The sequence below is a fragment of the Sciurus carolinensis genome, chromosome 18 (genome assembly GCF_902686445.1).
Source record: "Sciurus carolinensis chromosome 18, mSciCar1.2, whole genome shotgun sequence".
Lineage (NCBI taxonomy): Eukaryota > Metazoa > Chordata > Mammalia > Rodentia > Sciuridae > Sciurus > Sciurus carolinensis.
The window spans coordinates 30,761,226-30,788,386 of record NC_062230.1 but is presented as its reverse complement, the minus strand read 5'-3'; the positions used below and the strand labels follow the sequence as shown (position 1 = coordinate 30,788,386).

The 27,161-nt window shown below is 37.6% G+C and overlaps 1 protein-coding gene across 6 annotated transcripts in view; it reads left to right on the top strand.

Moving 5' to 3' along the window:
- Positions 1–267: 267 nt before the first annotated feature.
- Positions 268–27,161, top strand: part of Mrtfb (myocardin related transcription factor B) — a 184,923-nt gene continuing 158,029 nt past the window's right edge. For 2 of the 6 annotated variants that reach the window (XM_047532982.1, XM_047532976.1), the window contains exons 1-2: positions 268–351; positions 7,636–7,694. The gene's annotated coding sequence lies outside the window, so the exon portion shown is untranslated. The other 4 variants (XM_047532977.1, XM_047532980.1, XM_047532978.1 and 1 more) reach the window with 4 other exon arrangements.

Sequence of the window (27,161 nt, the reverse complement as noted above, 5' to 3'; positions counted from 1 at the left end):
TCCAAGCCCGGGCTGAGTGAGGTTCTCGGGTCCTGGGCTTGGACACGCGCATGCGCACGCGCACCCGGTCGGCCAGGTGAGACGGAGGCGGCGGCCTCGCACCTGGGTTTTAACCCTTCGGGATCGCAGGGGTGGGCGGAGTGGATTCAGGGGCGGGGATGCAGATAGAAGGTCGCGAGAACGGCCAGGCCTGACCCCGGGGCGCGGTGGGCGGCGTAAAGGGAGCGCGCCGAGCTGGTTGCAGACCGGGGTCCGCGCGCGCCGCGGGGAGGGCGGGGGAGTGCGGAGGGGAGCGAAGTCTCGCGAGATCTCACGGCGGCGGCGGTAGCGGCGGCGGCGGCGGCCCGAGAGGTGAGCAGCGGGCGGCGGCGGCGGCCGTTGGGGGCTGAGGCGGGTGAGAGCGGCAGAGACGGAGGCCTGGGAGACGGGAGCGGGGCGGGCGGGCGGCCCGGGTCCTCGGAGGCCGCCCAGCACGCCCCGCGGCTGCAGCGGCGCCGCCCGGTCCGCGCCGTCCCGGGACCCGCGCGGGGCGGGGCGGCCGGGGCCGCGGGCCGCCTGGCCAGTGCCCCCGGCTAGTCAGTCCTCGCGCTCGGGTGCGACCCCGGAGCCCGCCTCAGTTTCCCAAGGCGGCGGGGTTGGCGCTGCTGGCCGTGGCAGCTCCACTTTGCTGTGTGCCAAGCACTTAACTTGTGCGCTTCCACGCTCGGGCTGCACAGAGAGGTGCAGCGCCCTGCCCAAAGTCACACTGCTGAGACGTGGTGGGATGGGGCTTCCAACACCCGCGCAGGCCTGCGCCCCTTCCTTGCCTCCGGTTCTTCTCCCCAGCGGTGCCCGCAGCTGATTCCCTGGGGTCCTGGTGGGGCTGCAGAGGGTGTGTCTGGGACCCCCTCTGAGATTGGATGCAGCGTGGTATGTGAGTTTCTTGGAAGAGGCTTTTTCCACGCCTTTTGTCCGATTCCCGGAAGGTCTCCGACCCCCAAACTGTCGTTTGGCCCAGTGTGAGAGAGAGCAGAGGTGGGCTGAGAGAGACCCGTGTACGCCAGGGGTGGGGTGTCTAGCCCAATAAAAGTGAAATATTGGAACCGAGGGCTTGCCTTAGGCTAGGGAAAGTTTGATTCCCGTAGAAGCACGTGATTCCACTCTGGAACAGTGGTTGTCAACTACAGAATCAAGGTCCCGCTCCTTGCTGGCGAACAGTTGTAAAGCCCACTTCACTACTGTGCAGTGAAGTTCCTAAATGATAGAGCCTACCTACACACGTAATGATGATGCTTTCACTTAAATATAAAGGAGAAATAAAGGGAGAACAGTATATGACATCTGTTGCTGTATCACTTATAAGCAGAACTTTGAACCGTGCTGGAGGACAGCATGCTCTAGAGTGCTTGCACCTGCTTCCAATGAAGAAGTTTGAATTGGTAAAACGAATCAGGATCTATTTTAAAAAAGAAAAATCAAAGAGCGAGATGAAGATGGAAACTGGGGGGAAAAACACTTAGTGTTGGGATAACCTTATTTATGCTAATAAAAAAGGCTTGATTGAGATGCCAAGGTCAATTACAGACTGCCTCAGTCAACCCACAGATCATATTATGACCTTTCCATGGATGTCTTCTTTTCACATCATGTCCTAGCACATCTTCGTGTCCTATGCTTTGAGGTACTGCTACTTGAAGGAACAGTAATGAATTCCTTCTGTTGCTAGTAATAACAAGTAAAATATTAACAAGATTGAAATTTTGGATTCATTAGGGTGAAATATATGTACCATCTCATACTGTTAGCATATATATACACTAGTCTGTGTATGCTCACTATTATTGAAATTTATGTTGAGTTAATGTGTAGTGTGAGGAAATGAGCACTAATTTTTAGGCAGTTTCCTTATTCTCCCGAAGCTTCCCTTACTACTTTCTCCTACATCATTAGAGACAAGGGATGTGTGTGGATTTTCCTGTAAAAACTTCTCAATATTGTGTCCTAAAGTATTGCTAATTTATAGTGGCTTTAATTTTACCATTTTAAGATCAAAATTCTTGTGACCAGGATGAATCTTGATGATACAGATCCATCCCACCCAAGCACTGTGTGAAGCCTAGATCCTGGTCCCTAAACAGGGGTGTCCCCCAATCTCTTTGATAACTAAAAGTATCCCTTAAGGACAGTTCTGCCCCTTTGAGAAATACTATAAAGAACATTCTCCATTATCTACTCAATTATAAAAGGAAAGGGGGCAGATTTTAACAAACTTTTTTTTTTTCTGGGAAAATTATTCTTTCTGAAGCGTCTGACATAAAAAAAGACAGTCTTGGTTAGCATCTTGGGAGGCAAGGTTAATACCTGTCAGAAAATTTGTCTGTGTTTAATGGGAATTCACATTGGAAATGTTGACAACTAAACACTAGAATTATTTTAGCAGTTTGATGTGAGAACAGTTGGGAAGTGACAGCAGTATGTGCAACAGTGGGTCTGAGTTAAGTAAAACACATGTTGGTATAATCACTTTGGGACAGGTACTTACTAGGGATTGAACCCAGAGGTGCTCCAGCCTTTTCTCCCCTTCTCAAAACAGGGTCTTCTGAAATTGCTGAAGCAGCCTCAAACTTGGGATCCTCTTGCCTCAGCCTCCCAGGTTGCTGGGATTACAAGCGTGCACCACCACGCCTAGCTGTGATCACTTTTAAAATAACCTTTTCTACTTATTGGTGTTCATGTTCGCAAATTTGGAAAATGCGGACATACATATACCAGTCCTCATGGTATGACTTTTTAAAAGTTGTCTTTTCATTTGAAACACTGCTCGTTTGGGTAGAGAAAAATTAAAATCAAGAGAGTTTAGCTCAGATCATTTTATAGCTACAGTGTGACAGAAAATTTCTTCAACTTGTCTAAAAATGTTTATTTTGATTTTTAAAAACTCTTGTAAGGTGTTTGTTTATTACTATTGAAAGGTACTGTGGAAACAAACGTAATTACTTGTTAGAAGAGGATATATGTTAAATTGTGTAGAGATACATTGAGTCCTTTTGAGCTGAAAAGTCATCCAAATTAAAATAATAAAATAATTTTTATTATTTTGAGCACATAATATGTTCCAGGGTAAAAGAGGTAATGCTGTTTTTAAAAAAAAAAAAAATTTTCATATTACATGTTCTTAAGTAAATCAAATAACGAATTACAAAGACATTGAAAATGTTCCACTTTCTAAGCACGGGGGATATGTTGTCAAATGGACAAAACATGCATGTCTTTACGGAGTTTTACGTTTGAGAGACATAAGAGTTAGTTAGAATGAAAACAAATAATTTATCATATACTGCTGTGGTTTATAATTAAGGCATTTCATTGATTTTTAAGATGAACATCTGAGATGGATGGAATCTTAAAATTGGCATGTTATAACCACATGGTAATTTTTCTTCTTTCTGAGTGGTACCAAGAATAAGAAGGTTCTAAGAATTTCTTAAAGATGGTGGCATCCCAGAGACTCTGAAATAGGAAATACATAAAAATGTCAGCACATTTGTTAATTTTTAGCACCAAAAACTTTATTCAAAAGTGACTTTCAAAATAAAGATACACATTTCTAGATCCTTCTATCTAAACTAGAATTCTTTACTCGGAAGATTCCTGTAGAGATCTTTCTCCCCATGTAAAACAAATGGAAGATTAGTGTTCATAAACATGAGGACCGTTTTTTTGAAAAGGGTTTGAGGGAAACAGACTTCTTGGTGCTTTTTCATGGAGAGCACATGGGGGGTTAATGCATTTGAGGTTAAGTTATTTAGACAGCATGAGCAGAATTTGTGAGATACGGATTATTTTTGTTCTATTTCTGAAGGTTCATAGGTCCACTTACAGTTTTTTCCAATGAGATATCCTTAAGTTGAATTTCCATGATTCCTAGTTGTTATTTTTTTTATAAGAAGGTATTTGAAAACATTTACTCTGGTGTACACAGTTTATATGGGAAACTAGGTCCATGTTAGATCTTGGCCAGGAAACCTGTGTAAGGGCTTTACCATCTGATATTGAGGACAGGTTTCATAGGAAACTCAGCCGTATGAAGGCTACATACCTTTTTCCCCAGAAGGACTTCATCTTTGCTTACCAGGTGTGGTCCTAGACCAGTGGCGTATCTGAAGCATCCTGGAGCTTGTTTGAAACACACACTGGTGGTGCATGTGAACCTGTGGAAGCACCAGACAAGATGCGTGACTCAGACTGGAGGGTGTATTACCAGGATTGCTGGACTAGGACTTAAAAGTTTCTGATTTCGTAGTCTGGGTGGAAGCCTGAGAATTTTAATTTTAACAAGTTATCACATGATGTTGATGCTGCTGATTCAGGGACCATACTTGAGAACCATTAGACTAGAGTATCCTACTCATTGTACATTTCTATCCTCTCTTCTAATTCCTTACCCCTTCAAATAGCTTTTTAAAAACATAGATGATCGAAGGGGGGAAAAGTATGTTTTTTGTGATGACCACACTAAGATTGCTTTTCAGCATCTAATTTTAGAAAGCTTGATTTTAAGTCTGATTTATAGGTAGCTCTCTTTTATTTCTGTGAGTATTCTTTTAAGGTTTAAAAATTCTTTTAATATAATATGTTCTTATGGGTCAGAAATTTAAATGACACAGGCATGCTTGGGAAAGTCTGATTTCTAACTGCTTTGACCCCCCTCCACTCCCTTTCTTAGATAACCTCCTTAAATTGGTTTCCTATAGATGCCCATTGTTTCTTTTTATATTATGAGAAATATCCTATACTATATGCATTCTTTTTATATAAAATGTACCACACTATGTAACTAATTCTGCCCCTTGGCTTTTTTTTTTTTTAATATGCTCTTGAGAGCTTTTCCTATTAGTATTTATTTAGAAAGAATGTAGTATTTGTTTATAGAAAACACTTTTTTTCCCCCACAGCTTCAGAATATCTATTAAGTGCCATGTTTATTTAACCAGCCCCCTGGTGGATATTTGGGTTGTCTCTAGGTTTATCACAGACTACACAGTGGTGAAACAGCTTGCATACATATCATTTTATACATGTGCAGGTATATCTGTGGGATGGCTGCCATGGGTAGTGCATAATTTTGTTAGATACTTCCCTTCTTTGAACTCCTACAAGTATAGTTGCTCCTCATTATCCATGGAGGATTGGTTTGAGGACACCTTTGTGGATACTGAAATTCAGGGATGCTTGACTTTCTTATATAAAATGGCATAATAGTATTTACACATAACCTTTGCACATCCTTCATACACTTTAAATCTTTAGATTGCTTATAAGACCTAATACAATATAAATGCCTTGTAAATAGTTGTTAAACTGTATTGTTTAGAGACTAATAACAAGGAAAAAGTTGATATGTGTTCAGTACAGTTTTTAAAAAAATATTTTCAACTTATGGTTGTTGAATCCAGTCTGAACACCACAGATATGAGGGCTGATTAGAATGTATGAGAGTACCTGTTTTTCTGGGGCCTTTCCAACATACTGGGTTTACAACCTTTGAATTTGTAACAGTTTGATAGACAAGAATTGCCAATATAGTGTAGTTTTAATGTGCATGACTTTCATTATTAATGAGCCTGAGCATCTTTTCATATAGCTTAAAGGCTAATTCTATCTTTTATTTCCTGTGAATTCTGTTTATGTCTTTTGTACATTTTCCTTTTGGATTGCTTTTTTTCCTTTATCAATTTTTTTTCTTCTACTAATTTTATTCTGGTCATCCTAATATGAGTACAGTGGTGCATCACTGAGTTCAACATCTATTTCCTAATGTTTAACATTGTGGAACATCTTTCTAGTGCTTATTTGCCCTCTGTACTTTTTGTTCACATCTCTTGCCCATTCCCCTATCAATTTCCAGAAATTTATAAATTGGAGAGATTAGAACTGTGATATAAACTGCATTTTCCCCAGTTTGTCACTTATTTTTCATTTACCTTCACATATTTTTATATACAGAAATCTTACATTTTTTTCTTTGAATTTTATAGTTTATATTACTCATTTATGGTATCTGGATTTGAAGTCACTGAAAGGCCTCCAAAGTTTTTAGACTTTTCCTCCAAAGTTTTTAGTACCTTTGTGGTATCGCTTTTACATTCAAATCTTTAATCTAGAGGTTATTCTGGTGTTCAGAGTGACGTGTAGATTCGACTTTATCTTTTTCTGTGTGGCTGTTACTTTCACGTGTTGGTTTTAGAGCCCTCGTTGTATTGTTACCTTTTGGAGGTATTGGGGTGTCTCTGGAGTTTGTATTCTATTAGTCTTTTTCTTGTATACCAATATCACATTGTTGGTTTTAGAAAAAGTTTTAATATCTTTTAGAACTAGTTTCCCCTTGTTGTTTTTCATATTCCTGGCAATTCTTGCTTATTTATTTTTCCATGAGTACTTTAGAACTGTTTTTTCTAGTTCCAGAAAAACAAAAACCTTAAAAAAAAATCATATTAAATATATACATTTAAAATCTGTTTGACTTCTTCAAGCCTCAGTTTCCTAATCTGTGGAAGGAACAATATTGTCTTTGTAAGGATGTTGGGAAAATTAGAGGAGAAAATGTGTGGAACTCTTCCACCACCACCATATGTGGGGGGAGGGGGTTCTTTTTCCTACTCGTACTTCTCTCCCTTTTAAACAGAAAGAAAGAAAAGAAAAACGATAAAAAGATATTAGAGTTGAAATTAAAGCTAAAATCTTCCTCAGTTTTCAGTGGAGGATAATCAGTGCATTTCAGAACAGGGAGCAAACAGCCTGCCTTCAGCCCTCCTGCCTGTTCCTCTCTGGGGTGCACCCTAATAACAGTGCTACTCAGCATTCCCAAAGGCCCCATGTGTCCTGTGACGCCATCCCTTCCATCCAGTGTTCCACACCTAATTCTGCCACTTAAGGTAGGTTCTGCCCCCAACCCAGTAAAAACCAGTGTCTGTCACTTGAAGCAGCTTTCTTGTGTTGTGGTGTGAGCCTTGGCAGTCAGAAGCTCTGTGAGGGGAGAAACCAGGTCTGTCCTGTACAGTAAAGAATGCCCAGAATCCAGCCAAAATCCCTGAGCAAGTTCACACTGAGATGTTTGTTAAACAAGTGAATTAAGCATTTCCTTTGGACTTTCACCTTATATGTCTGGGTAGCCCATTACACATTAGCCTCTAGAATGCAAAGACTATGCCCCTTTTCACTAATAGTATTAAGTATAATAAGTAATAGGGGTGGAGGTGGTGAGAGGCTAAAACAATGAAAACACTGAACATTCATTATGTTCTAAGAGCAAGAGCCTCTGATGTGGCTTATCCCTCGTATTCCTCAGCATCTTATTAGTTGGGCACTGTTACACATACGGGGAGCAGGCCCACAGAGTGGGGCGCCGCGACTGTGCCCTGGCTCCAGGTGCTGGTGCTCCGCCTGCTGCGCGCCCCGACGTGCACTGAGTGCACTCGTTTGTATGGGTTAAGCTTTTCCTTCCCGTAGTCCCGTTTGGGTAACTTCTGTTTTGTTCTGATTTATCTCAGACGTTCACATCCTCCAGGAGTCTTTCTCTGATCACCTTTACTGCTGGCATGTAAGTTTTCAATGAAAAATAATCTTTACTTTGCTGTTCTTGTTTTTTTTTTTCAGGTTCATAATAAAGGTGCTAAGAAAGAATGTAAGACAGGAAAATAAATATTTTTACTGAGGTAAGTCTTTTATGATTTAATATTTTAAAAATTCTTTATTATTCTTTTAGTCTGCTTCCTTAAGGTGTAAAAGGGATATTGTTTTAGGGGTGTTTGAGTTCATGGAACCTATGGGTGGTAAGGTGGATGCCAGGAATGTGCACTGTTTGAATACAGTCATTTGTCTTTCCCTACCTCTTCGAATCTTTTAATTTCCATTATCTCATCATTTTAAAGTGTGGTACTGAGAAGGAGATCCTGTATTACATCTACTTGCAACATTCAGTGAATTCTTTCCTCTTAAAAGAGGAAGTTGAAAAGATTTGAAGCCATTTTGGTTTTTTATCTTCAATAAAAGTTTGTTGTGACTTTTTATTATAATAATTAGAAAAATTCCCATCCATATAAAACAACATAATGACAGAAGTAAGCCCTCAACTCCTGCACAAAGAAATGGCCACCATTAACACACTTTTGGAAACTTATTGATGGGTATGAAAGTATATCTAAGACCTTAAATAAACAGCAGTCTCTGAATATTTATGAAGCTGTGTGGTCTTTTTAAATGTATATTTTGCATATCTCTGTTTTTGAGTTGAAACTGATGTGCATAATCATGGGTGATCATTTTACTGACTAATATTCCATCATGTAGCAGCATCATTATTTAGCCACTCCTTTGATAACTATTTAGATTGTTATTTTTCTTTCTGGTGGATAATGGTATGTTGATTATAGTATAATCATTCATTTATTCTCTTAAAGGTATAACTGTTGAAAAATATGGCTAACCTGTTATCTGTAAAAACTATCCCCACTCAATGTCCACGAGAGTTCTATTTTCAAAACCCTTGCCCACACCAAGTTTTGTTAATCTTTTTAATTTTAATTTTTGTTAATTTTAATTTTTAATTTTTGTTAATCCAGTAGAAAAAAAGAGCACCTTTTTGAGATAATGTGTTTTTTATTGGTACTGGGGAATGACCCCAGGGGTGCTTTACCACTGAGTTAGATATCCAGCACTTTTTATTTTTTTGTTTTGAGACAGGATCTCACTAAGTTGCTTAGGGCCTTGCTAAGTTGCTGAGACTGTTTTTGAACTTGCAATCCTCCTGCCTCAGTCTCCTGAGTTGCTGGGATTACAGGTGTGTGCCACTATACCCAACTATTGAAGGAAACCTTATATTTTCAAAGACTTCTTTCATTTGGTCTTATTGACATAAAGAATTCATTGAGGGGCTGGGGAGGTAGCTCAGTTGGTAGAGCGCTTGCCTTGCAAGCACGAAGTCCTGGGTTCAATCCCCAGCACCGCAAAAAAAAAAAAAGAATTCATTGAGAACATACCTGTGATCCTTATGTGTGAGATACTCTTAAGCATTAAATGTAATGAAAATATTTAAATATATTTTGTTTTTAGGTCTTGTGTCTTGATTTTAACTCATTAATATTTGAAAACTATTGATCAGCCGCTATAATTGTTTTGAATACAGAACGTTCTCCTCTAAAGAGCAGTACTTTTGTGTTTTATTCACATGTAGGGAAGCCTAAAGAAGCTTTAAAAATAAATTTCTTAACATTTTTCAAACGTGGATACTAATTGCTGAATAGCATACAGAATATGATTTCTAAACTTAGGCATATGATACAGTGTTTTTGAGTTATGTAAATTATGTGATTGTGTGTTCATGTGTAAACCTCTGTCTCTTCTGTCCAAAAGATTTTATCACTTCCTGATGTAAATGTGATTTTTAATTTTATGTTTGCTTTAGATTTTATTTCAGTCAAGTAAGACTTACATAAGGATGATCTCACATGAAGCAGATACCAACTTTGTCATTAAACTACCATTTGTTCTTTGGCTTAATAAAAAAACAAAATTAAACTTTTTTCTATATATAAAATGCATCTTGTATAATATAGATTGCCTTTCCTGAGAGTACTTTTCTTTTCACTTCAATTAACATTGTTCACGAATACTCCTTGACAGGGACCATATGGTCCAACTGGTGTTTTCTTTACCAGTTTTCCTTCAGCACTGAAACCAACCTACCTGGTAGGCACCTGTAGACCCCCAAATCATTTTATATTTATTTTAGTTTTTGGTACTGGGGATTGAATCTAGGGCACTTTACCACTGAGCCACGTCCCCAGCCCTTTTATTTGTTTATTTATTTTGGAGACAGTGTCTTGCTAAGTTTCTTAGGGCCTCACTAAGTTGCTGAGGCTGGCCTTGAACTTGTGATCCTCCTGCCTTAGCCTCCCAATGGCTGATGTGTATTGTCATTATTAGGTTGAAGATGCAAAAGAGAAGGGCCATATATTTTAATTTGGAGAAGACTAGCATGTGGTTTCATTTAAATCTAGACATGTATAACTTTATGGCACTTGCTGCCATAACATTTGTTTGGAATTTTGATTTGAACTATATTCCATTTAATTTTAGTTTCCCATAGGCCCCATTTTTTTTTTTTTTTTTTTTGCAGTGCTGGGAATTGAACCCAGGGCCTTGTGCTTGCAAGGCAAGCACTCTACCAACTGAGCTATATCCCCAAACCCCCATATTTTAAACCTCTTTTTAAAACGTCTTTTTTTCCCCCTTTCTTTCCTTCCTTCCTTCCTTGCCTTCTTCCCTCCCTCCCTTCCCTTCCTTCCTTCCTCCCTTCCTCCCTCCCTTCATTCCTTCCTCCCTTCCTTTCTCATAAAAGGCAGACTAAGTATCTAAACTAGGTAGAGTGCTAGATCTTGTTTAGGAATTTTATTTATGTTTCCCAGTACAGACATGGCAACATTTGTCACAATTCTTTTGTTTGAAAATAAGGATAAAGCAAATGTCCCCCAGAATAAAGTAGATATAATTGTATGGTTCACATTTTTTAAAATGAAAGTAGAGAATTAGATTGCCAAACCCTGAATAGAGTGAATCAATTTTTGTCTGGTACCTGCCTATGAATCTTTTCTGACTCCTAAACCAGTTTTTCACAGCCAAAGTAAACAGAGATGGAACAATTAATTATCTAATAGATTTAAGCAGTGTTTCAGTCTCTATTTAATACCCATTGTTTCCATTAGAATATGGGATTCTAAAAAAATGTACTAGTTTTAATTAGTATTTTTGCAACAGTTATTTGCATGTGAAATTTTAGAAATAGATTAATCCTTTAGCAATTTTTATTTGTACTTTAATTTGCCTAGCAACCCTTTCTTAATACATAGTCCAAAATTAAATCAAGGCACACTTGAAAGAAAATTACTGAGTCTTCATTTTCAGGCCAAATTAATGAGGTTTTCCTGGACTTTTCCTTCTAGTGTCTTATTGTGGCTAATGGTGTAATCTTATTTGTTTTCTAAAATATTGAAGTTCTGGGTTTTTGAATCTCTTTTCAGCAGAGTAAAGGAATTTGTTTATACCGTACCTTTCACTTACCTGATGAGTTAATTTCTTTAATTGTGTGCCCTAAAATTTACTAAAAGTATTCCTGGAAAATGAGGAATTAAACAGAAGTCATAATTAAAATGAAGGCTTTATCTTTTATTTCTCCTGTTAGCTGCATTTTTTTTTTTTTTTTTTTTGTGGTGCTCGGTATTGAACCCAGGGCATTGTGCTTGCAAGGCAAGCACTCTACCAACTGAACTATATCCCCAGCCCCCAAAATTTTATATTATGTTTAAACAGATATTAAGACTTTATTACAGGGACTGGGGTTGTGGCTCACTGGGTTCGATTCTCAGCACCACATAAAAAATATAAAATAAACAAATGTTTAAAAAAAACCTGATATAACCTCTAAAAAGACTTTATTACATATTTAATGGGTTGGATTTTGTGCATTTGAAACAGTTTCTTCCTATATTAGCATAAAGCTTAGCTTAGACTGGCAGAGTAAGTGATCACTTGATTGGAAAGTTGAGTGGAGGAGAGAAGTTCAGTATTCCACTACAGAATTTTTGACTTTGGATTCTGCAGATGAAACTACTTGCATTCCGGTGGTAGTACTGAACTGCAGTGGGGGTATGTGGCGTGTGGTGTGCGGTGTAGAGGAAGGATGCTCAGGGCTTCCTTCTGCGAACTCTGCCACTAACTGTGTCTCCCCCAGGGGCACTGTTAACTCAAAGTCTTGTGGGTGGAGTTTTAGAACAGTAGCTTTGGGACACAAGGTCCTTAATGAGCTCAGAGCTTAGAGAAACTCCTCAGGGATATCATGAAGTTCTGAACGTCCCATCCCCCGGAGAAGTTTCCTCCCTTCCTAACCCTGGAAGTGTGTTTGACCAGTGTGTGGCATGATGAAAATTTGTGTGGAGCTAGGCAGAGAGAGTCTGTTACTGCAGAGTGTAAATGCTGTCTTCAATAGACATCGAGCAAGGGAAGATGGCTGAAAACCGCTGCCCGCCCCACACCACCTTATCATAGCAGTGCAATTGGAATTTCACACAAACTTTTCCTTCTTTGGTTTGTTTGGAGAGGACACCTAGGTGAAGGTTAAGTGTGTGTGTATGTTAAACCTGGTGTGTTTTGTTTTAGATGTATTTCAGTCTATTCCAACGTAACAAAGTTTTTCAGTCTGAACATTCTAGCAGCCATCACTCAAATATTAATTGCTGTCAGTGGGAAAGGATATCCTCCCACATCTTTTCTTAGGTGCTTGAAACCATCCCACTTCCTTTTTCTTTTACCTTAAGAACCGATTACTGACACTTGGGAATTATAATCAGATTGCATCAATCTTTATGGAAAGGTTACCAATTATTGCACTGCAAAATATGCATTTCTAATAGTGAGTGTTTCTCTCCATGTCTCTCTCTCTCAGTTCAGTGCTTTTAAATAACCTCTTGGGTGAATGAATGCTTTGTGTCATACCCTGATTAATACATTTAAGAGAGACTTTATTGATGGCTTTTTTTTAACCACCTATGTGGTAGGGGAATGAAGGAGGAAGATTATTCATTCAGTATGAAATCTTTGCAGATCTTTTGGATGTCCACGAGGTAGAAGGATGGCTGATGTTAATTACCCCTACTCTGATATAAGTTCTGAAATGAGTCTTTGCTGTGAAGAGTTGTGAGCTGTGAGGATTTTTGTGGTGGGGATTTAGATTGAGCATTGCACTGTGCTCTTTATGTGCATTACTTCATTTTGTTCTCACAACTAACATTGGCTCAGTAAAATTGTGAAATTTGTCTTTGGGCGTATAGCTAGCAGGCTTAAAAAACAAAAACAAACTACCATTTGAATCCAGATCTCTCTAGCTTCAAGGTCCAGTGTTTTTTTATGTATACAGAGAAGGGTGTGGGTAGACTCTTAGACAGTTGTGTGCACTGAGGCTAGTGCAAGGCCAGCCTCCGCCACTTAGTGAGACCCTGTATGAAAGTGAAAAGGTCTGGGGATGTAGCTCAGTGGTAGAGCACCCCGGGTGGTTCAATCCCCAGTTCTGCAAAAAGAGAAAGAAAGAAAGACAGTTGTTAGAATGTTTCCATCGTTGTATTGTAGATAATGAAAATTTTGAAAAGACTGACAATAAAGCTATTTTGTCACCACCACTGCCCTCATTCACACTATCCTCTTTATTTCTAATGTTCTTCAGCATCAACTGATGAAGCCTAGGAGCATCCCAGAGTGTCTGGCTCATTGTGTTCAATACAACATAGGCTTGTTTAATTTAGCAGCACTCTGAAATGAAAGGTTCATGCTGCCAAGTACAAACAGACCTTCTGCGGGATGTTAATTTGGTTATAGGAGAGAATGCTTGTTTTTCCTTGCTATGTGCTAATAAAGAAGCTGGCAGATTTTCTTAGGAGTGTAAAGGATTTTGACTTGTTTAAATCTGTGTAATCGAAGTGGGCAGTCCTGATAAACATGTTTCTTTTTGTAGTCTTTGGTTAGTTTCATTCTGTAACCTGCCAGCTAATTGCGAATTGCATGCTCTTTTGTTCTTTGCTCTTTTTACTTTGGATTTGGTTTTATGGTTGGTTGCAATTGGGATTTATTGGTAGGAATAAAGTTATTTCCCCATTTGAACAGATTGTGTGTTTTTATGACAGATTATCCTGTCACAGGCAGAGTGATTCAACCAGACCCTTGTGTAGGGGTGTTACTATATGACTTTGTGCAGCTATTTTCAAAAATAATAGCTTTATTAATATATAATTCACTTTGCCATCAAGGTCACTCCTGAAAGTGTGCAGTTCACTTGTTTTTAGCATATTCATGCAGTTGCATGCCTGTCCTGGTGTCTAATTCTGAAACACTTTCGTCGTCTCCAAAGAAGACCCGTGCCCTTTAGCAGTCACTCTTGCACCCTCCCTTGCTCCACGTAACTGCGAACCTCCTTTCTCTTTGTGAATTTACCTGTTCTGGACTTGTCATGTAAATGCAATCATTCAGTATATGGCCCTTTGTGTCTGGCTTATTTTGTGTCTAGCATGTTTTTGAAGTTCATCTTTATTGTAGCACATATCAAAACTTTATTCCTTTTTATTGCTGAGTAGTGTTCTATTGTATGGATACACTGCAGTTTGTTTATCCATTTATCAACTGGTGGATATTTGAGTAGCTTGCACTTTGTGGTTCTTGTGATCATGCTGCTGTGAATGTTTGTGTACAAGTTTTTGAGTTGACTTACGTTTTCTTTTGGGTATATACCTAGGAGTGAAATTTATGGGACATAAGTAACTCTGTGTTTAACTTTTTATAAAGTTGCCAGACTGTTATATAAAGTGACTCTGCCATTTTACACTCCCATCAGCAGTGTTTGAAGGTTCCATTTCTCCACATCCTTGCCAACACTTTGCCGTGTTATTTTTCCACAGTAGTCATGCTAATGGGTATGAAGTGGCATCTCACTGTGGTTTTGTTTTGCATTTCCCTGATAACTAATGATACTGAATATCTTCATGTACTTGTTAGCCACTGTATATCTGTTAGACAAATGCCTATTCAAATTCTTTGCCCATTTTAAAATTGAGCTGTCCTTTTATTGTTGAGTTGTAATAGTCCTTATATATTCTGAATACACACAAATACACCCTTAACAGTATGAAGTATAAAATTTTTCATCCATTCTATAGATTGTCGTTTCACTTTCTTATGAAGCAGTTTTTAATTTTGTTGTAGTCCAATTTACCAGTTTTTTGATTGCTTATGCAGTTTTCTGTGTTTGAAATTTTCTTCTATAAGTTAAAAAAAGATCTTATTTCTCAACATCTCCCATTCAAAAAATTTCTACAGAAACAAATGATCAGTTGGTTAACCACACAATGGGTTAGAGGTATTAAAAAATCTTTCGTGTTTTCAAATATTTTCACCACATTTAATGGGAGAAGACCAGTCTTCCTAACCTGACATCCAGTGCAGTTTTTTTTTTTTTTTTTTTTTTTTTTTTTAATTCAGAAAGCTCTCTCTCAGCGTTCGCCTAGCTCAGAATGCACACGTTGTTCTGTAAACATTTAAGTGTCTAATGTATACTGAGGATTTGATGGCTTGGAGATCCAGGGGTATTTGGAACATGGGTCTGTCCTTAAGGAACGAGGTCGTGTGCCAGGCTGCAGACTTCCACAGAGGGTAGTGGAGGGCACCAGGGGAGGAGGAGGGGCACTGTCTGGGTGAGAAAGCCTCATAGGGAGTCACTGCTGCTGCTGCGTCTGCAGAGACGCGTGGGTGGTCAGAACCTTTTGTTATAGGCTGTGATTCTTCCTTCAGACACTCGCTGCTGTGTGTTGTGTACACTGGCACCAGTTACCTATAACAGTGATATTTAGGGATATCGATGTAATGAAATGTAGACATCCATGCGATTGATGACTTTGAGGCCTAGAAGCAAGCCTAAAGAAAACCACTTTTCTTTGATTTCTTCAGGATTTCAAAGTTTTCGGGAAAGGAAACATCCTACTTACTAATTAATTCAGTGTGGTGGGTGTGTGTATCTGAGCCTCAGCCCAAACCCAAGCAGTTCTGGGTAGTCAGAGCATAAAATATGAGTCAAGGAGGAACAGCTGTTTGGCTGGAGATGAAGCTTGTGTATAGAGAATTGGGTGAGTCCTGTTAAGGAATTTAGATTTTTTCTTAGTAAGGGGAGCCACTGATGAGTTTGGGTGTGTGGGGGGAACATGGTCCCTCCTGTTACTGTACCACAGATGCTGGGCATGAGGGCTAGAGACAGGAGACTTGTAGACATGAGAGCCGATGAGGACCTGAGCTAGGGCATTGATGGTAGAGGTGGAGAAGACACAGACTGGAAATGTTTAGGAGGTGCAAGTCAGGAGGCTTGGCTGTGATCAAACCATTGTAAATTAAAAGGAGGATTACTTGGAAGATTTCTGAAGTTTGCAAAGGAATGAAATGCCACAGAAGCCAGGATGACTTCAGGCACCTTCGGGGATAAAAGTGACAGGGCAGGGGCCATCCTCAGACTTTCGCACAAGAGGGAGGAAAGAGGGTCTCCTCCCAGCTGTGCTTTTTAAAATCTCAAGAGCACTCTTCTTTTAAATATATATATTTATATTTTTTTAGTTGTTGGTGGACCTTTATTTATATGTGGTGTTGAGAATTGAACCCAGTGCCTCACACATGCTAGGCAAGTGCTCTACCACTGAGCCACCAAGCCCAACCCCCAAGAGCACCGTTGTCCTTGGGTTTTGTGCCCCCTACTCAGGCAGAAGCTTTGCTGGGAGCTCCCTGCCACCATCACTTGCATTCCCAGAAGTGGGGAAGGATTGTGGAAAAGAGCCATCTGTTCCTCTTTGGTAATTCAAGCTGGTCTGGGCAGTTGTTAAGGCCTGAAGAGGAAGGTTGAAAATGCCTCACACGTTTGTGGCCTGGGTAGCCCATGATGACATTTCTGTGCAAGAACAAGGTTCACAAGTCAGCAGAGTAGAATGCAGGAGAGTTCACTTTTAGACCAGCTTAGTTTGGGATGTGATTGTCCAGATGTTACAATTCTGCGGCTATTTGATTCATTTGGCTTCCTTCACTAAGCTCCTCTAGGATAGGGACTGGTTATTTTCTTTGCTGTGACCCTCCAGAGCCTAGCATTACTGTACTTGGCACATCTGTGAATGAATGCATACAGGTGACCATGCACAGCAAGCACTGGATGGATCATTTGATTAGGAAATACAGACTTAGGAGCCACATGAAGGGCTTCATGGTTGACAAGTCTTGAGATTTATTCTTATTGGCTAAGAGACTTTTATAAAAGTTCAGATAGGGGCTGGGGCTGTATGTAGCTCAGTGGTAGAACGTTTGCTTCACATGTGTGAGGCACTGGGTTCAATCCTCAGCACCACATAAAATTAAATGAAGATATTGTGTCCACATAAAACTAAAAAAATTAAAAAAAATAAAGTTCAGATATTGTGTGGACCTGTAGTTTTCATGTCTAAGTAATGACATTGTACCTGTTTTCTTTTTTCCTCTACTTCAAATTTAATACCAGTAATTATCTGATGATAACCTTGCCTGTGATTTTGTGTGTGTGAGAGACAGAATCAGACTTGTGATAGATAGGGAAACGAAGGTGATAAAGACAGAGAAACTCTATTTCCTTTTAAGAATAACTGACTCATAGGATGAAACCTTGGAAGTGATTTCAGATCACTCCTGTAAACTCTCACAAGAGATGTTTATAAAACACTTGGAACAATACAGATTGTACTAAGAAAATGTGCTTTGATCAACTCTAGAGATACAAAACAGGGAACTTAATAAATCAGGTCTTATTTGTGAATGGAAAGGACTGAAATTTCACCTTAAAAGAATTCAGTTGAGATCAAGATTTCATATTCAAGGATTTTGTATTCTGAATAGCAGAAGTTAATATAGTTCCATTTTTTATTCAAAAATAAAATGATTGCAGATTTCAGATCTTGTCATCTTGAAATTTGACTCCTGATTCCTATCTCTTAATAACTATTGGAATACCAGTCTAGAATGGAATTTGACTTTGGTTTTTTACCCTTTAATTTTGAGATGACTGTGCTTCCAACTTTGTCTTTGCTCCATATTCAGTAAAGCCAAACAAACTATTGGTAGCTTGGATATGCCATAATTTTTATCATCAAGTTTTAGAAAAACATAATTGTGTTTATATAAAGTAGTAGTATTACTCTTTTACTTGGGGGAGCTGTTTGTGTTTTTAAAAATTTTAAGGCATAAATACAATTATGTTAATTTATAGGCTAAATATTTTTGTCCTACCCCTTGCTGTATAACACAGTATCATAGTAAGTTGCATACTCATTTGTCCCTTGGTATGCCTACATGGGAAATTGACTTCAGAACACCCTGTAGACACCAAAATCTGCAAATGCTAAACTCCCTTATATAAAATGATGTAATATTTGCATATAACTTATGCCCATTGTCCCAAATACCTTGAATCATCTCTAGATTACTTATAATAACTAATATAGTGTAAATACTGTGTAAATAATTATTACATTTTATTATTTAGGGAATAATGATCCTCCAAAAGGTCTGTATGTATTCAGAGCAAAAGCACGTTTTTTTCCAAATATTTTCTACCTGCAGTTGTTCGAATCCATGGATGTAGAACCCATGGACATGGAAGACCAATTGTATTTTTAACATTTATATTTATTGTCTAGAATCCCCTCCCCCACCTCCTGCAGTAGAGATGTGAGCCTTTTAAAAATTTTTACTTAAATTTTTTTTTTTTGGCCTAAGAACTTTCAAATGTAGTAGTGTCTTTAGCAAGTTGTAATAGACATTTCTAAGAATTCAAATTGTTATAGCATCTCAGCTTTTTAAATTACTGTGAGATATATTGCTATAACTGATTATTTAAAAATAACCAGATTAATTTGAATTGTAGATTAATGTAGATTATTCTTTCAGATAGAGTTTGAATAAATATCAAATAGACACTAAGACTGTGTGATCTAAATTTTAACAAAGCTACTCAGTCTGGGAAACAGTACATTTCAAATTTTAATGATGAGATCAAAATCATGAGTTTGAATCCTATTTATATGTCAGTTAAGTAATTACATGGAAATTTTCTGTACCAAGGTCCTAGACCCCTACAAATTTTATCACTTTTAAAATCTGTTACAGAGCTGAAATTAGAGAGTATTGATTTCCGGAGGTACCCTTATGAACTTCTAGAAAAAGTAAATGCATTTTATATGGTGTAGCTTATTATGTTTTCTGATTTTTTTTTTTTTTTTGTACCAGGGATTGAGCCCAAGGGTGCTCAACCACTGAGCCACATCCCCAACACCCCCGCCCCCGCCCTTTTGTTGTTGTTGAGACAGGATTTCACTAAGTTCTTTAGAGCCTCACTAAATAGCTCTGAGACTGGGTTCGAACTTGCAATCCTCCTACTGTAACCTCTTGAGCCACTGGGATTATAGGCATGTGCCACCAGCCCAGCTGAATAATCTTTTTTAATGGACAAAGAACAGTAATGCTGTTTGACTGGTTCTTGCTCCTATGTTAGTGAAGTCTTAATTTAAGTTTTACTGTGCATCTCAGAGAGAGCAAAATAGTGTGTAGCAGTTCTAAAAGGGTGGAAGTTATGTGGTTTCTGTAAACTTCTTTTCTGGATGTTATCCAGTTTTGGTCAGAGGTCAGTGGAAGTCTGGACTGGCACTGCTCTGTACTCCAAGAGCATCATTCAAAAACCAGCATTCTGGGTGGGGGATGTGGCTTACCTCGCTTGTGTGAGGCCCTGGGTTTGATTCCCAGTGCCACAAACAAACCACTACTTTGGTTTTCATTAATGAAATATAAAATCGTTTTTGGAGGAATGAAGGATAAATTATTTATATATCTTATTTGTTATAACTTCACACGAATTATTTGCTTATGTGATAAACACTGCTACATTTAAGAACAGAATTGTTTTGAATATTTCAAGTCACTTTAAACATGGTCAGGGTTAATAATACACTGCTAGTAAAGCCACTCCATAGATGTATTTTACTAAAGAGATCTTGATCTTACCTGACTATGCAAGATTATAATAAAGGCTAGCTAAAAGCCAGAGCTTGGAAGGTAAATTGTTGCTCATGCCCAGCCCTGCCACTGAATTATTTCTCTCCCATGCTGAGGCAAATGGTCAGATTAAGGTAGATTAGAGAAAAATAACCATACTGAGGTGGTGAGACAAATCCACATTCTCAGGCAGGTCCCACTTGGGACCTCCTTGCTAAGAGGTTCAAGATATCCTCTGTGCTGTTAGTAACGGGAAGTAGCTCTGTGACCTTGGACAAGTTATTCAAGGTCAGTAACACTCCACCTGTCTGTAATATTCTCCATCATAGCATTGTTGTGAGGATGAGCAGGACTGCTGCGTGTAAAGTGGTAAGCACAGTACTAAGCACATTATAAATCACCGGTAGCTCTTAGGCCATGAAACAGTGTTTTTCTTCAAAGTAAAATGCAACAGGAAGGCAGTAATTGACAGTGAAGGGTCATGAAGAACCGTAAATTGGTTCTGAACTTCAATGGGACTCAAGCTGAAGCAGTTGTTATTTCATAATTTTAATTAAAGTCAGTATTGGAGGTGAGATGTAAAGTTTCATACCTTTAACTATTAGCTGTTAAATGTCTGCTTTTGGGATTTTTTTTTCACCAATTTACCTAAAGCAGATCATTTTTTTTAAATATATAATTTTTTAGTTGTAGGTGAACACAGTATCTTTATTCTTTTTATTTTTATGTAGTGCTGAGGATCAAACCCAGTGCCTCACCAGGCTAACAGTCTACCTCTGAGCCCCAACTTCAGCCCCCTTTTCATTTTTAAAAAATCCAAAAAATCAATAAATGGATGATGCAGTAACCGAATACTGTGGTTGGTTTCATCTTTTTTTTTTAGTGGATTTTGCTTCTCAATGAGAATGAGAATATTTGGAGATTGTGCTTACAGAACCCGTGGTCTGGATTCCATGGTTACTGAACACTCAGGATTAGTGGTGTTTAATGTAGATACGAATTTGGGTATGGTGTGTTTGGAACATGTGACAAGGAATCATTATGTCAGTCAAAATTCACTAAAAGCTTATTGTTTAGCAAAATTGTACCTTTGAGAACACAAAACATGACAGTTCTGAGCAACCTGAAAAAATTTAGAAGAAGAATAACTATTTCTAAGGGAATCTAAAGCTCATGTCATCCACAGTTATCTCTAACAAGGGATTTTTACTGATTTTGTGTGCCTGGCATGAGTTCATTGGATTCTTTTAGAGAAACAACCTTTTTCCTTTGTACTATCTTTGCAAGGGAAAAAGATAGAAGGTTTTCGAATGGATGCCCTTGCTAAGCTATAAAATATCTTATATATTGTGGCAGAGATACAGATGAATTTGTGATGAGTAATTAAGCTTACATCCTCTATAAGATTTAGTCATTTCCAAACTTGGTCTAGTTAGCTTAGAATTCTCCAAAATCAGTAATAAAGAATATGTTGTTACAGAATGTTATCTTTGATACCAACCCTTAGAGAATTTACTCAAAACTTCCTATTTGTTATTGTTACTTTTTTAAAAAAAATCATTTTGGGTCTGTCTTTTTATATTCTTTTATATTTCCAAGCCAGAAGGACCTCTTGGAGCCTACAGACTCTATTCTTGCTGTGTGTGGAAGTAATTTTTAATCTTTGTTCTGAGTTCACTTAAGCTTTGAGAGGCACTTCTCGTTTTGGAATTCTAAGCTGTCAGGATATAGTTCTTTAGTCATCTTACCATGGACATTCTTTTAACCTTGAATTAGAAGAGTCACTGTTCTAAGTTGTCTGCAGCCTGTTTTCATTGTTATTCTTTCATCATGTGATTTAAGTGTTGCTAAAACCTTACAAATTATTCCAAAAGAAGACCTGGAATAACTTTGTAATTTAGTACTGTTCATTCTGCATGAAATCCAACACTTAAAACAATGCCATATACAGAGCACATGTGCAGTAAATGTTTATTCGAATTAATGAAGTGCTTTAGGGCAGCTTGCGGAAGTAATGTTTTCAGTATTCAATGACTAAGCCTTCAGTACTGGTTCTGCTAAACATTAAGACTTCATTTGAAGCCAGTAAACAGACCACTGTGCAATCCAGGGAGACCAGTTTGTTCACTTTTCCATCCAATAGTAATTTACTTTTACGGTTTTGTTTATATAGAGTAAAGGTCAAAGGAAAAGGTGTATTTGAAGCACTTACATCAGTAAGTTTGCTAGAGTGAAAGATTTTCAGTATGCTGATGGAAAAAGTACAATTTAAAATAGATACTATAAAATCCAGGTAGTTCTTTTTAAAGACAGTTTTATTGAGGTATTGACATCCAATAAACTGCATGTTTAAAGTGTATGGTTTAATCAGTTCTAACACATGTGTACACTCATGAACCATCACTACAGTAAAGAGAATGAACAGATCCATCACAACCTTAAATTTCTTTGTACTCCTATCCTCTGTCCTCTGTCCCTATCTCCAGGCAACCACTGATCTACTGATCTGCTTTCTGACGCTGTAGGTTAGCTTGCTTATTCTAGGGTTTTATGTAAATGGAATTATATCACATGTACTTTTTTTTTTTCTTTTTTGGTTTCTTTCACTCAGTGTAATTATTTTGAGAATTCGCTCTGTTTCTGATTACATCAGTACTTTATTCCTTTTGAGTGCTGAAAGTACTCCATTGTATGGATGTGCTGCAATCCTTCTGTCTGTTCAGGGCTGATAGCCATTTGGGCAGTTCTTGCTTTTGGCTCTTACAAGTAAAACCAATCTGAACACCTATATATAGGCCTTTGTATGGACTTATGCTCTCTTTTCTCTTTGGCAAATACCCACAAGTGAGATGGGTAGATCATATGGTACGTATATTTTTAATTTTTAAAACTGCCAAACTGTTTTTCAAGTTGTCATTTCCTTTTACATTCCTACCAGTAATGAATGAGAATTCAATTGCTCCAAGTCTCTTATCAGTACTTAGTATGGCAGTCTTTTAAAATTTTAGTTCTTCTAATAGGTACATAGTATTACCTCATTGTGATTTTAATTTGCATTTTCCTAGTGGCTGATAGTGTTGAGCATATTTTCATGTGCTTATTTGCCATTTCTTGGTAAAGTATCAAATCCCGTATGTTATTTATTAAGTTGTTTGTTTGCTTATTTATTAAGTTTTAAGAGTTCTTTATATATTCTGGATACAGAATCTTTATCAGATTTATGATTTGTAATATTTTGTCCCAGTATGTGATTTGTTTTACATTCCCCTAACAGTGTCAAGAACAGATGTTCTTAATTTTGATGAAATTCAATTTATCGAGTTGTTCTTCTATATATTATACTTTTGGTGTCATATCTAAGAACTCTTTGCCTAACCCCAGGTCACAGAGGTTAGTTCATGTTTCCTTGTCAGAGTTTTATTGTTTTAGGTTTTACACTTAGGTATATGACCCATTTTGAGTTAATTTCTGCATGTGGTACAAGGTAGGGGTCAAAGTTCAGATTTTTTGCATATGGCTACTTAGTTCCAGCACCATTTGTTAAAAATGAAAAATCTCTCTTTGCTGAATTGCCTTTGCACATTGTCAAAATCAGTTTTCCATACACATTGGTCTTTTTTGGCCACTATTTTGTACCATTGATCTATTTGGTTTAGACCAGTACCACACTGTCTGAATTACTATACCTTTGTAATAGGTTTGCCTTCCAGCTTTTTTCTCTTGCCAAATTCTTTGGACTCTTCTGGGTCCTTTGCACATCCATTAGAAGTTTATAATCAGCTTATCCATTTATATAAAACATCCTACGGGGATTCTGAAATATTGAATCTATGGATCAATTTGAGAGAATTGACTTCTTAACAACATTGAGTCTTCCAACCGATGAACATGTTATTTCTCATTTGTTTAGATTTTTTTAAATTTCAGCATTCTTTTAGAGAGCTTGCACATCTCTTCCAAATTTGTCCTAAATATTTGACATTTTTGGTGATTTTATAGTATTTTTTAAAATTTCAATATAGAATTGTTCATTACTAGCATAGAACTACAGTTCATTTTGGTGTCTAGCTCTTATATTATGCAGCTTTGCCATACTCACCTTCTAGCTGTAGCTTTTTGGGGTAGATTTCATTAGATTTTCTAAATAATCACATCACATTTTAAGATAAAGACATTTGAACTCTTCTAACTTGAATGTCACTTTTTTTCTTGCTTTATTAAACTAAGCAGAACCTCTGATATATTGGTGGATAGAAATGATGGGAGTGGACATTCTTGTCTTGTTCCTTATATTAAAGGAAAAAATTCAGTCTTATTATTAGATGTGGTGTTAACGTAGGGGTTTTTTGTGGATTCCTTTTATCAGCATGATAATGTTCTGTTCCTAAGAGGCTTTTTGTTTGTTTGTTTTTGTTTTTTAACTAAGAATGGGTATTGGATTATTAGAGATTTTTATAAATCTATAAATCTATTGATGGTTTAATTTTTGTTTGCTAATATAGTGATATACATTGTGTTTTGAATGGCAATCCAGCTTTTTGCAGTCTTAGCATAAATCTAATTTAGACATGAGGTGTTATTCTTTTTAGATATTGTATTTAATTTGTTAAAATTTTGTTTAGGAGCTGGATGTGGTGGCACATGCTTGTAATCCCAGCTACTCTGAGGCAGGAGGATCACAAGTTCACAGCTAGGCTGGGTAACTTAGTGAGACCCTGTCTCAAAATAAAAAATAAAAAAAAAAGGGCTGAGGATGTGGCCTTAGCCTCAGCACATTAGAGCCTTAGCCTAGTATGTGTGAAGCGCTGGGCTACCTCCCACCCTTCCCCACTGCACAGTTTTGTATAGGATTTTTCATTTGTGTTCATGATGTCCATCACACCCTCTTGTAGTGTCTTTGTCTGGCTTTGATAGCAGGTTAATGCTGCCCTCAGAATAACTTGGGAAGTATTTTCTCCTCATCAGTTTTCTGATAGAATTAGTATTTTTTTTCCTACACGTTTGTTTTTTTTTCCTACATGTTTGTTAGAATTTAGCAGCGAAACTCTCTGGATCTAAAAATTTTTTTTAAGGGAAGATTTTTCAAACTACAAATTCGATTTAAAAAATAAACCTGTGACTGTTCAATTTAGGTTTTCTTTGTGAGTAAGTTTGGTGGTGTATTTTTAGAAATTTGTCCTTTTCGTTTAGGTTGATGAGTTTATTGGCATAAAGTTTTTCATAATATTCCCTTATTATGCTTTTCATATCTCTAGAAACTATGATGATATCACCTTTTCTTTCCTGATATTGGTAATATGTGTCTTCTCTGTTTTTTCTTTCATCAGTCCAACCGGAGGTTTATCACTTTTATTTATCTCCTCAAAGAACCAGTGTTTTTCTTTTTCTTTTGGTGCTGGGGATCAGGCCAGGGCCTTACACATGTTAAGCATATACTCTATCACTGAGCTGTACCCCCAGCCCAAGAATCAACTTTTAATTAATTAATTTTTCTCTATTTTTACCTGTTTTCTATTTATTGATCTTTCTGCTCTTTCTTCATTACTTTCTTTTCTCATTTACTCTCTGCATGTGATTTTAATAATTTCCTTTGCCATATTTCTTTAATTTTATACATAAAGTGTGGTTCTTTAAACAGTTTCCTCCCTAAGACATATAAAGATATTGAGGCACAGAGAGGTTAAGATAAACAGTTAAGATGCATAGCCTGTGTTCTTTTTCTTCCAGTATAGTAAATGCAGTAGAGGAAATAGAGGTCATTGGGAATACACAGAGCCAGTGCTTAGCTTGTGAGGAGTGGGATAAGAGGGCCTAGGAGAAACTGATGTCTGACATACCTTACTTTGTTGAAGTCTGTGGAAAAATCTTTTTGAGAGCAAATCCTAAGTGTTCTTTTTTGCAGTGCCAGGGATTGAACCCAGGGTTGCTCTGCCACTGAGCTACATCCCCAGCCCTTTTTATTTTTTATTTTGAGGCAGGGTATCAGTTGCTGAAGTTGGCCTTGAACTTATGATCCTCCTGCCTCTGCCTCCTGAGCAGCTGGAATTATAGTCATGCACCTGTGTACCCAGCTTGTGGTTGTTTGTCCTTTTTATTTTTAATTAAAAAAATTTTTTTTTAGTTGTAGATGGACACAATATCTTTATTTTTATGTGGTGCTGAGGATGGAACACAGTGCCTCACACATGCTAGGCAAGTGCTCTACCACTGAACCCCAGCCCCAGGTGTTAGTTCTTAAAGTTCATTGTTTTGTTTTGTTTGTTTTTTACATTGGTTGCAGATACCTCTCTCCATTGCTGTCTTGTGAAAAATGAACTAGAATAAACCAGGAGTAATTCTGCAAACAGCTAATGTTTCCTTGGGTTTAATGAGCAAATACATCTACTTTTTATTTCTATTAACAAATTACTTTTTATTTCTGTCTGTGGTGGTTATGGTGACTATAACTGTAACAGTATTGGCAGGTGTCTTGACATGATATTGAATAGGAGGAAAATCATGGGGGTGGAAAAGGGAAGATCTACAAAGATTTATATCAGTATGTCACTGAAAACAGTCTCAGTAATAGGTATGTATCTAATAAGCAATACCTTGTTTAGCACAGATTATAAGTTTGAAAAAAGTATTATCATTAACAAGGCTTAATTCTGACTATTTTATAGATGAAGTGTAACCAGAATAATGTAATAGCATAAATGTCCATATTAGACAGTTGATTTCCTCTCCAATTTAAATCAAGGTACTATATTTAGGGATTTAAAAAAATATGTAACAGTTGTTGCTGAGAGGCACTACTGTGGCCAGTGGTCAATTTTAGGCAAGAAACTAAAGGAAAAATAAAGGAATTATTTTCTCTGGCCATTAAGGCAGTGAGTTGTTTATTATGTTATTTTTTCTTTAAAAAAAATGTGGTTGAAACAACAAGCTAGTCCTTTGAAAGCTTGATCCTCAATATTAAAAAAAATCTAATTCCTTAATTTTGAAGAGGAAAAAAGAACAATGTGGGGTGGCAAGCAGCTAGTTTGTGGTCAGGGCAGCTGGGACCCAAACTCTGGAGTTAGGAAACTGATTCTAACAACCTGCCTCAACCATGGGTTTACCCTTATATCTTTCATCTATGAGAGGTGGTGGTACTGGTACTTTTCTTCTGGTTGTAGGTTAGAGAGAAACTATGAGTTATTATTCAATATATGTTTAAAAATATTTTGGGTAGGAAGTCATTTTCTCCATTTCAAGGACTTAAGGAAATAATTAAGGGTCAAATGCAGATAAGAAGCTACTTAGAGTTTTTGCATTTTCTAAAGAGAATCTAACTTACCCACTCCATCTGCTTTGAGAATTACAAATAATTTTTTTCTCATTAGACAAATTCAAGTGAATTTCCATGTATTCATAATTCTTTTAAAGCTGTTAGCTCTTCAGTGTTAAAGATTGGCTCTTCAGTTTTGTTTGGTCTTAAACTTTCTAATGATGTGTTCAGTAAACAATATATGCTAGAATAAATATTACTATCTCTTGTTAAATACCTTGAAATTTTT